Below are 9,433 nucleotides of genomic sequence, written 5' to 3'. Positions count from 1 at the left end.
GAGAATCTCTCTTGGCAGAATCCTTTTGTGCACACTTTAGGACCTGCCACTTATTCAGCCTCTTATGGCCACTCAGCCACTTCTTAGCTTCCTCATCGCTGTCAAAGCTTTTGAGGTTTTTTATTTTAATCCTGCCTTCCCCAACCTCCATTTGCCACTTACTTCCCGACCCCTCATTCTGGTGGCTACTCCATCCTCCACTAAAACTGCTCTTGCCAGGGTCACCATAACCTTCCTAGGTCCCTGGTTCAGTGGCCACGGCACAGCCCTCAACTCACTGCTCGGATAGCTCTGTGCAACCCACTGACCACAACGTGGTGGTGGGAAACTTCTGGGCTGTGTGATGCAGGATTCTGCTGGTCTTCCCTGTACTTCTCTGGCTACCACCTCTCCTTTGGGTACTCACCCTTTTGTGCTTGGCCATTAAATAGTCACCGTGGTACCAGGCCCTCCCTTTTTTCCCCCCACTCTGTATTCTCTTCCCATGCATTCGCATCAATTGCAACCTTTCCATGTGATTGATAAATATGTCTTGGGACCAGACATGCCATGGGTGCTTCAGACCCATTTATCCACCTGCTGCCTTTTCTCCATATGGATGTCTCACAGGTACACCTACAGTTCCAGAACTAACTTCTTGATCTTTTCACCCACCAATCCATAGAAGTCTTCTACTTTCCTTTTCTCAGCACAAGACACACCCACCTTTCCTGTTATAGAAGCCAGGTATCTAGGACTCACCCTTACCTGCCCTTTCTCCCTCACCACATTCTGATCCCCACATTTAGTCCTGTGATTTCATCCCCTAAATATCTCCCAAATGCATTCTCTGCCTCACCCCAAGCCACCATGGCCTCCTGTGCACATGACTTCAGGACCCTCTTCCTGTAACAATCTGGATCATTCACTGTTCTTCCAGTCTCCACACTCTTCCCCCCCTCCTCCACTCAGAAGCCAGAGTGACCTTTAGGAAACAGCATTCTCGGAATGCTGCTTTTCTGCTTAAAACCCTCCAACAGGTTGCATTGCTCTAACAATGAAGAAGATGCCTGGCGGCTCAGTTGATTATGCACCTGGCTCTTGATTTTAGCTCAGATCATGACCTCAGGGTCATGGGATGGAGTCCTGCTTGGGGCTCCACGCTTAGCATGGAGTCTGCTTCTCCTCTCCCTCTGTTCCTCTCCTGCTCATGCACGTTCTCTTTCCCTCTCTCTCAAATAAATAAATAAAATCTTTTTAAAAATTAAAAAAAAATAATAAAAATAAAGAAGAAACTCTTTATCCTGCTTCTTCAGATAACCGCCATAGTGGCCTCTCAGGTCATGATTCTTCATGCCAGAGGGCCTTTTGCTCACATAGTTACCTGTGTTTGAAATTGTCAGTTCCCTGGTTAAGACTTCTCTTGTGGCTCTGAGGCAAGTCTCCCTACTATAAAATATCCTCTAGTATGGTTTCAACTTTGCAATTGTTGATATGACTGGTATGATTGTTTGATTAATGTCTTCTCCCCTAACCTGGTGGAGGGCAAGAGAGGGGAGGAGCTCTGTGAATACAAGGACCGCAGTTGGCCTATCTCACTCCTGTTATGCCCAGGGTTTGGCACAGAGTCAAGATCAAAGTAGACAATCAATAAAGAGTTGCTAAAGGAAGAAATGAATGAATGAATGAATGAACAAATGAAATGATCAATGAACAAATGAAAGATCAGTATTAATTTTTGGTGTCAATCTTTATAAATATGCACTTACCATCTAATTTATAACTTAATTCTTGGGAAAGGATAATTTTCTTTAAAATCAGCTCTTGAAAGATAGAAGTAGCATGTAATAAATCCTTTGTTACCCACATGCTCCTCTTCGATTAAAAAAAAAAATCTAAATATTCTGCTCGTCTACCGGTGTTAATTCAGAGTTTCCTGATGGTATATAACATTATTCCATTTACCATGGATTTTGAAATAAAGGAAATATTTTGGCTTTCTGTTTGCAACTTTTGGTTTCTCTTCTTTATTTTCATTCACTGATTTGCATTTAAGCTTCTACTTCCCCCTGCTTACCAGATTTTGCTTCCTACCAGAGGCCTACTGGAATGAAAGGGACATTTTGGGGGGGCTGGAGCTCAGCCACGTTGGTGATGGATGGTCACAGTAACTGCATTGTCCAGGGCGGCGCCTGTTACTGTTGGAGCTTGGGGATCCTCAGCTCCAGTTCTGGTACACATTGTCCTCTCTGCTGTTCCTCTGATGAGTTGTTTCTCTCATTTTAAATTTGGCTTTGCAGTCTGAGTTATTCCTGTTTTAACCTCATGTGCAACATGGTATCCGCCCATATCTCCTGAGAAGGTTTTCTCTGATGCTTCAAAGGGAGCCATACTTTGGTCCCCTGTGAGGGATGGACCCTCCCATTCTGTCCTCTAGGAGAGGAAGGAGGTGTCCTTATGGAGGGGACAGGCCCACGTGTAGGCACATGTGTCTTAAGTTCCCCTGCCCAGTCACACACACCTGCTTATTGCTCCTCCTTCTCTCCACTTGGAGGCCTGTGGCTGCTGCAGCACCTGCCCATGCTTCCTGTCTCCGCGCGCCTGCATGCAGTTCCCACACTCCCTACCACGTAGGCACTAGTGCGACTCAGGCCACCACCCTAACATCTCCTCTCTGCATGTCACTCTCTCTCTTTGGGAACTCTTGACCTTGCAATGTGTGGCGGCCACTCAGGCCTCATCCTGATTTGAGATGCATATATTCAGCACCCACCTGCCAATTTTAACCATTCACCACTATTTTCATTGGACATAAAGGTGTGTCAGGCAAAGTAGACAGGATGATGGTTCCATAGGAAGCCCCTACTGCTGCAGGCAAAGAGCCTTGCAGTAACCTTCGACTGCATCACATAGGCTCTATCTGTATTACCAAGACTGGTTCTGCTCCCTCTGCAGTGGGGACAACTTCCAGTAATCATCCTCCTGTGTGATAACATCTTTCTAAGTGGCAAGTGACATTATTGTCACACCACCAATATAGCCGAGGATATTAGTATGCACGGTACATTCATCAATATACTCTCTCTTCCAAGGTGTGGAAAGATACAGGGGAAGACTCCTAACTCCAGAAAAACTTCCTCTTTGATAATATCCATGGGAAAATTGTCCCCTGGAAAAAAACCTAATGATAGAAACATTCAGGCTTTAGCATATAATGACATTTGATGGTGAATGTTGTTCTGTGAATTTATCTTTAAAATCAGGCACTGTTTACATTAAATGATTGCAATGTAATTATTAATTATAATTACAGTTTGCCATACAAAAGAAACATCCCTGAAAGTCCTTGGCTTTGTATTTAATTTAATTAATGAATTTAATACATGTCCCCTAGATTGCTCATTTTAAACCCTTGCTAAAGGAAGGTGGTTAGCTTGTCAGGAAGAATTACTTACAAATTGGCTAATTAATTACTTACATCCTTATGCAATGAGATTCACATGGAAATAAAAGAGGGTAGTCTAAGGACAGACAAAGAATCTGCATGGTACCATACTTCTTGTCATCAGCTCTAAAGAAATGTCTATTTGTGGACATCAGGTCAGTAAAAGAACTGCTTGTCTAATAAAGCAGATTACCTTCAGGAAAAAATATACATAAATGGACATTTCTATTACTTATCCAAGTAAAGAATATACAGTACCAAAAATGAACTTCTAAACATTTAACATAAAATGAACATTCACACAAATGAACAGTGCCCACATATATCAATTTTAAAAAGCAGAATAGAATTTTTAAAAAAAGATTTTACTTATTTATTTGAGAGAGAGAGGAAAGAGAACAGAAGCAAGGGGTTTTGGAGAGGGAGAAGCAGGCTTCCTGCTGAGCTCCTTGACATGGGGCTCAATCCCAGGACCCTGGGATCATGACTGGAACCGAAGGCAGATGCTTAACCAACAGAGCCACCCAGGCATCCCCAAAACAGACTAGAATTAAGACAAAAATATGTTTACCAGACAAAATAATGGAAGACTGAGGAATTTAATTGTAACAGGGTACAAGGATTCAAAAAAAGGTTGTAATGCTGACCTAATAAAACATTTTACCAAATACAGAGTCTCATGCTTTGTTCTGAACTATATCTAACTTAGACTGCAAATGACAGATCTCAGACCTACATAGTCATGCCAGAATTCCCTACATCTCAAGAAAGGTGCCACCACATCGTAGGATAAAAATCCCTTTCCCCTCCATCCAAATTCCCTTCAATTCACAGCGAAGTAGCTAAAACTTCCACATTAAAATTAAGCAAAAGTTGTTGCTGATATGTCTACTAACCTCTGCACTGTCTTAAACTCCAATGGAGCGCTATTTTCAACCAGCTATGCCTGAAGCTTTCCTAGTAACCCGTGTTTTGTGAAAGCTAATTTATTATGTGAGGGCAACCAGCAAAGTCCTAGTCTTCAATCACACAAGGGCAGTCATGCTCCGAAACATACTTCCGGTCTCACCTTGCATCCTACTCTCCTCCAAGCTCTCCCCACTTGAATGAATGGTGAACAGATGTGATCCTAGTTTCAGCAATTTGTTGAAAAGTTGGTATCACGTGACAGGTTAAGGGCAGGGTGCAGAACCTGGCTTTAACCCATGGTTTCTGGAGTGGATCTCTTGCATTAGACTCAGAATCTTGCATGTCCTGTGCTGATAATCTTTCGGTGGCATAGTTCTGATGTTTTCCTAGAATCAAGGTGTCTTTCCTAAGTTCAAACAAGTTGGTAGAAGAATTAAATATAAGCAGGATGATGGGTGGATGGATCCAAGTGAATGGGATTCTAGCTCTCGTCTGTTCTGTTATCACCCTTACAGACTGGAAGAACTTGGATCTACTATAGTTTTTAACGAAATAGATTGGCTAGGTCTCCAAGTCACCTTCCTATGAGACCATAAGGAGAAAAATATCAAGGCAAAAATGCAACTTTCCATGATCAGATTTTTAAAATATTAACTATGCGGTATGGATGTCCTTTAGGGAATGCTGACTATGAGGTTAGCAACAAAGCAAGTATAATTCTCCTCGGTTCTGGCTCTTTCGCTCATTTGTTCATTCAAGTCAAGGCAGTGAGGGAAATTAATATTTAGCCTTTATAAGTTTAAGTGGTTCAATCTATAAAGATGTTGGAATAGCCACAAAATGTAATAGTACTAATGACAAGACTAATTCTTAAAGACAAGATAAACATTGCAGAAACATAATATGATGTTGTTAATTATGTTCATCCAAAATTCCAGATTATATCAACCAAAACTAGACAGTGAAGTATTTTTGCTAAATTTTTCATCTGACCCAAAAGCAAGTCAATAATTCTTTCCATTGAAGTATAATGTAATTATTGACATTAAAATGAGAGAAAAGAAGTCCCAGTATTTTTAATTTACAGCTTAATGCTAATAGGAAAAATAAGAAGCTATGTAAAATGAGCACTGAGGGTTATCACTAATATCCCTTCTTTAGAACTGAGGCCTTTGTTTTCCAGCTGCTGGGAGTATTACCCCTGAAGACTCCCCCTGGATACCTCCCCCAGGAAAGTGCCCTCAACAGGCGGAGCTCCCTTGCTTCTAGGACATGACCACATGACCCCTCTCCAGGGGCAGCCTGCATCCATGACTAGTGATACGAGAGCATAAATGCCAGCCACTGGCCAATCCTCCCACTCCCGCCCCCCACACTTCAATCTGGAATGTTCTAGAAGGGCCATCCCAATCTCAGAGCTCCATGTGAGTTAGGCTGAGGCCTCTGCTGCAACTGCATCACAGTTCAGCTTCTCTCCGCCTACTCCTACGTTCCTTACACCCTTGAGGATACTGTTCCTGAGCATGTTTTCCAGCAAACTTCTTGCAGGCAAATCTCTACTTGTTTCTTGGGGCAACCAATAACCCTATGTGATTTCAAAGTCACAATGGGGTGGAAAAGACAAAGAAAACACAGTCCTTATAGTTAAAGCAAAACACAATGAAACCCAACAAAATATTTACGCAGAGTGCTTTTTGTAACTGAGAGCATGAAACAAGCTAATGGGTAGATGTGTGTCCCTGTGCGTGTGTTAAAACCTCCTCTATTAGAAGACAAAGACGCCCCAGTGGATCAAAAAACAAAATCCAACTGTGTCCTATTTTGTCAGTGTTATTTATTTCATAGATGCTAGCTGAGGTCATCTTGACCTTTTAAAATTAAAATAAAATTGGCTTGAGCCTTTAGATCTATGTCCCTAGGGAAGCACCGTGCCCTCCTCTGATATTTCTGCAAATTCCTGGGCACTTACATTGTCGCTGTTTCTTCTGTTCACCTCTAGATCCTTGATCTCATTCATGACTCACTGGGCTATTTACCACTCCCCTCGCCTCCTGGCCCCTAACTCAAGCCTCGTCCTTGATTCTTCCAAAACATTTCACACAAAGCAAAGGTGTGCAGTGGGGTCGGGGTGAGGGGCATTGTTTTAAATCACAGCAAGGCAGACGACTTCAATTCGGATTTAATTTTCATGCTCTTCAAGTTCTTTGATGTCCAGAAGCAACTCAGCATGGTGGTCTCCTGGACAAAGATCCCTCTCTAGACAGAGCGTAAGATCAACCAGCAAAATACTTTTCATCCTGTATTTTTAATTAAAAAAAAAAAATTGAACACTACTGAAAAATCCAACAGTAGTGAAGGGTTCCTTAAATTATGGTAGCTCCATAGGGTAGGACATTGGAGAGCCATTTTAATCTTTCATTTTCAAATAATATGGAATGGCTTGGTAAAGCCTTCTTGGTATTATAAATAAAAACAGTCAGAAACATAATCGTGTATAGAATAATTGTATACCCTTTCTGAACCAAATTATGTATAGTATCATGTATATTAATAAAACAGATTGCAAGGAGACACACTAAACTGTTAACTCTAGTTTCTGGGTGGTGAGATTATGATGGCATCTCTTCTACTTTTTACACTTCTCTGAACTTTTTAATTTTTAAAAATGAATGCATGCCACTTTCAGAATTGGGCCAAAGAGTGATATTTTGAAATATTTATTGGGAATTTGCTAGAGGGATTTAAAACAACTAATTATTTTAGGGGAGGGAAAAAAACAATCATCTATATTAAGTATTTATATTAAGCTTCAAGCCTCTTAATTTTTTATCAGGATGGGAAATTAGGGACTTTTGAAAAGGATAGCGGTATTTTCCATTCCTTGGGTGAGTATTTGCTAAAAGAGGGTGGGGTGGGGGTGGGGCAAGGTCAGGGAGAGAGCAAAAGAGAGAGAGAAAGAAAGATTTACATCTGGAAATTTAACAAAAATTAGTTGATTGATTCTATGCTCTAAAATTCACAGACAGTGGGATTTTTTATTAAATGTAATTAGTTTGTATTTGTAATACAATTATAGTAAATATCAACTTATATTAAATAGAAAGCATACCTCGGGGTGTCTTGGAGGCTCAGTGGGTTGAAGCCTCTGCCTTCAGCTCAGGTCATAGTCTCAGGGTCCTGGGATCAGGCCCCGCATCAGGCTCCCTGCTCAGTGGGGAGCCTGATTCCCTTCCTCTCTCTCTGCCTGCCTCTCTGCCTACTTGTAATCTTTGTCAAATAAATAAATAAAATCTTAAAAAAAAAAAAAGAAAGAATACCTCTATTATCACATGTGCAGTTGTCTATTTTTTTTTAATTCTCTATCAAGTATTGGTTAATTGTAGAAGTGATGTATTCTTTATAAACTTTAAAAAATATTTTATTTATTTATTTGAGAGAGAGAGACAGAACAAGGGGGGTGAGGGTCAGAGGGAGAAGCAAACTCCTTGCTGAGCAGGGACCCCCATGTGGGACTTAATCCCAAGACCCGGAGATCATGACCAGAGAGGAAAGCCGACACCTCTTTATGACTGAGCCACACAAGTGCCTGTGATGTATTCTTTTTTTTTTTTTTTTTTTTAAGATTTATTTATTTATTTGACAGAGAGAGATCACAGGTAGGCAGAGAGGCAGGCAGAGAGAGAGGAGGAAGCAGGGTCCCCGCGGAGCAGAGAGCTCGATGCCGGGCTCTATTCCAAGACCCTGAGACCGTAACCGGAGCCCAAGGCAGAGGCTTAACCCACTGAGCCACCCAGGCACCCCTGATGTATTCTTTTCTAAACTATAAGACCACGGGGCACCTGGATGGCTCAACTGATTAAGCAGCCAACTCTTGATTTTGGCTCAGGTCCTGATCTTGAGGATCCTGGGATCGAAGCTCTCCTGGAGCCCCACAATGACCCCCCCAAAACCTGTGGAGCTCCCCACTCAGCGGGGAGTCTGCTTCAGGTTCTCTTCTTCTGCCCCCTCCTTCTCTTTCCCTCTCTCTCAAATAAGTCTTTAAAAAATAAATAAATAAACTATAGAGATGCCTGGGTGGCTCAGTCAGTTAAGTGTCTGCCTTCAGCTCAGGTCATGATCCCAGATTCCTGGGATGGGGTCCTGCATGGGGCTCCTTGCTCAGCAGGGAGCCTGCTTCTGCCTCTGCCTGCGGCTCTCCCTGCTTATGCTCTCTTTCTCTCTCTCCCTCTCTCTCTGACAAATAAATAAATAAAATCTTTTAAAAAAAAATAAAAATAAACTACAGAATTCTATGAAATCTGCATTACAGAGTCAGGTGTATTTACAGTGTGACAATGGTCTCCTCTATGAAATGGTAAACACAATTCTCCGTCACCAATAATCCTCAGCAGAAGACGAAGAAAATACAGCGATCTCCCTTTCTGAGAGGACAGGTCTTTCCCTCCCCTCCTCCACCCAACCTATCCCCCACCCCCGTGAAAGTGGATTCCTGGTCACATAACGGAGTCCCGTGGGCTGACAAGAATCATCCTACTGCCCCAAGAACCTGAAGGCGCTGATTGCATCCACTGAGAAAGGCACTGGTTTCTAATTAAAAAGCCAATGTTGGGGCGCCTGGGTGGCTCAGTGGGTTAAGCCGCTGCCTTCGGCTCAGGTCATGATCTCAGGGTCCTGGGATCGAGTCCCGCATTGGACTCTCTGCTCAGCAGGGAGCCTGCTTCCTCCTCTCCCTCTGCCTGCCTCTCTGCCTACTTGTGATCTCTGTCGGTCAAATAAATAAATAAAATCTTAAAAAAAAAAAAAAAAGCCAGTGTTCATGTTGAAAACAAAAGATGGATAATGGTCTGAAACAGCTCTTGTTAAGAAGTTTTGCCTTTCATAAAGTCTGAGGAACTGGAAAGAGGAAAAACGTTTTTACTAATTGGCCTCAGGTCCTCCTTTCATCCATGAAGCAAATGTATCAGAAATGAGAAAAGGAGTTCTTGTACGAGCACCTTCCTCGTTTCAAGCCACCGCACTCTCTCTGTCAAGGCAGAGCTTGATTGGTTGGATCCAAAGGGGGCTGGGTTTCCTGAAGGTGGGTTTGGTGCCACCTTCAGC

Source organism: Mustela erminea, chromosome 6 (assembly GCF_009829155.1).
Source record: "Mustela erminea isolate mMusErm1 chromosome 6, mMusErm1.Pri, whole genome shotgun sequence".
Classification (NCBI taxonomy): domain Eukaryota; kingdom Metazoa; phylum Chordata; class Mammalia; order Carnivora; family Mustelidae; genus Mustela; species Mustela erminea.
Note: the sequence above shows the minus strand (reverse complement) of the source record.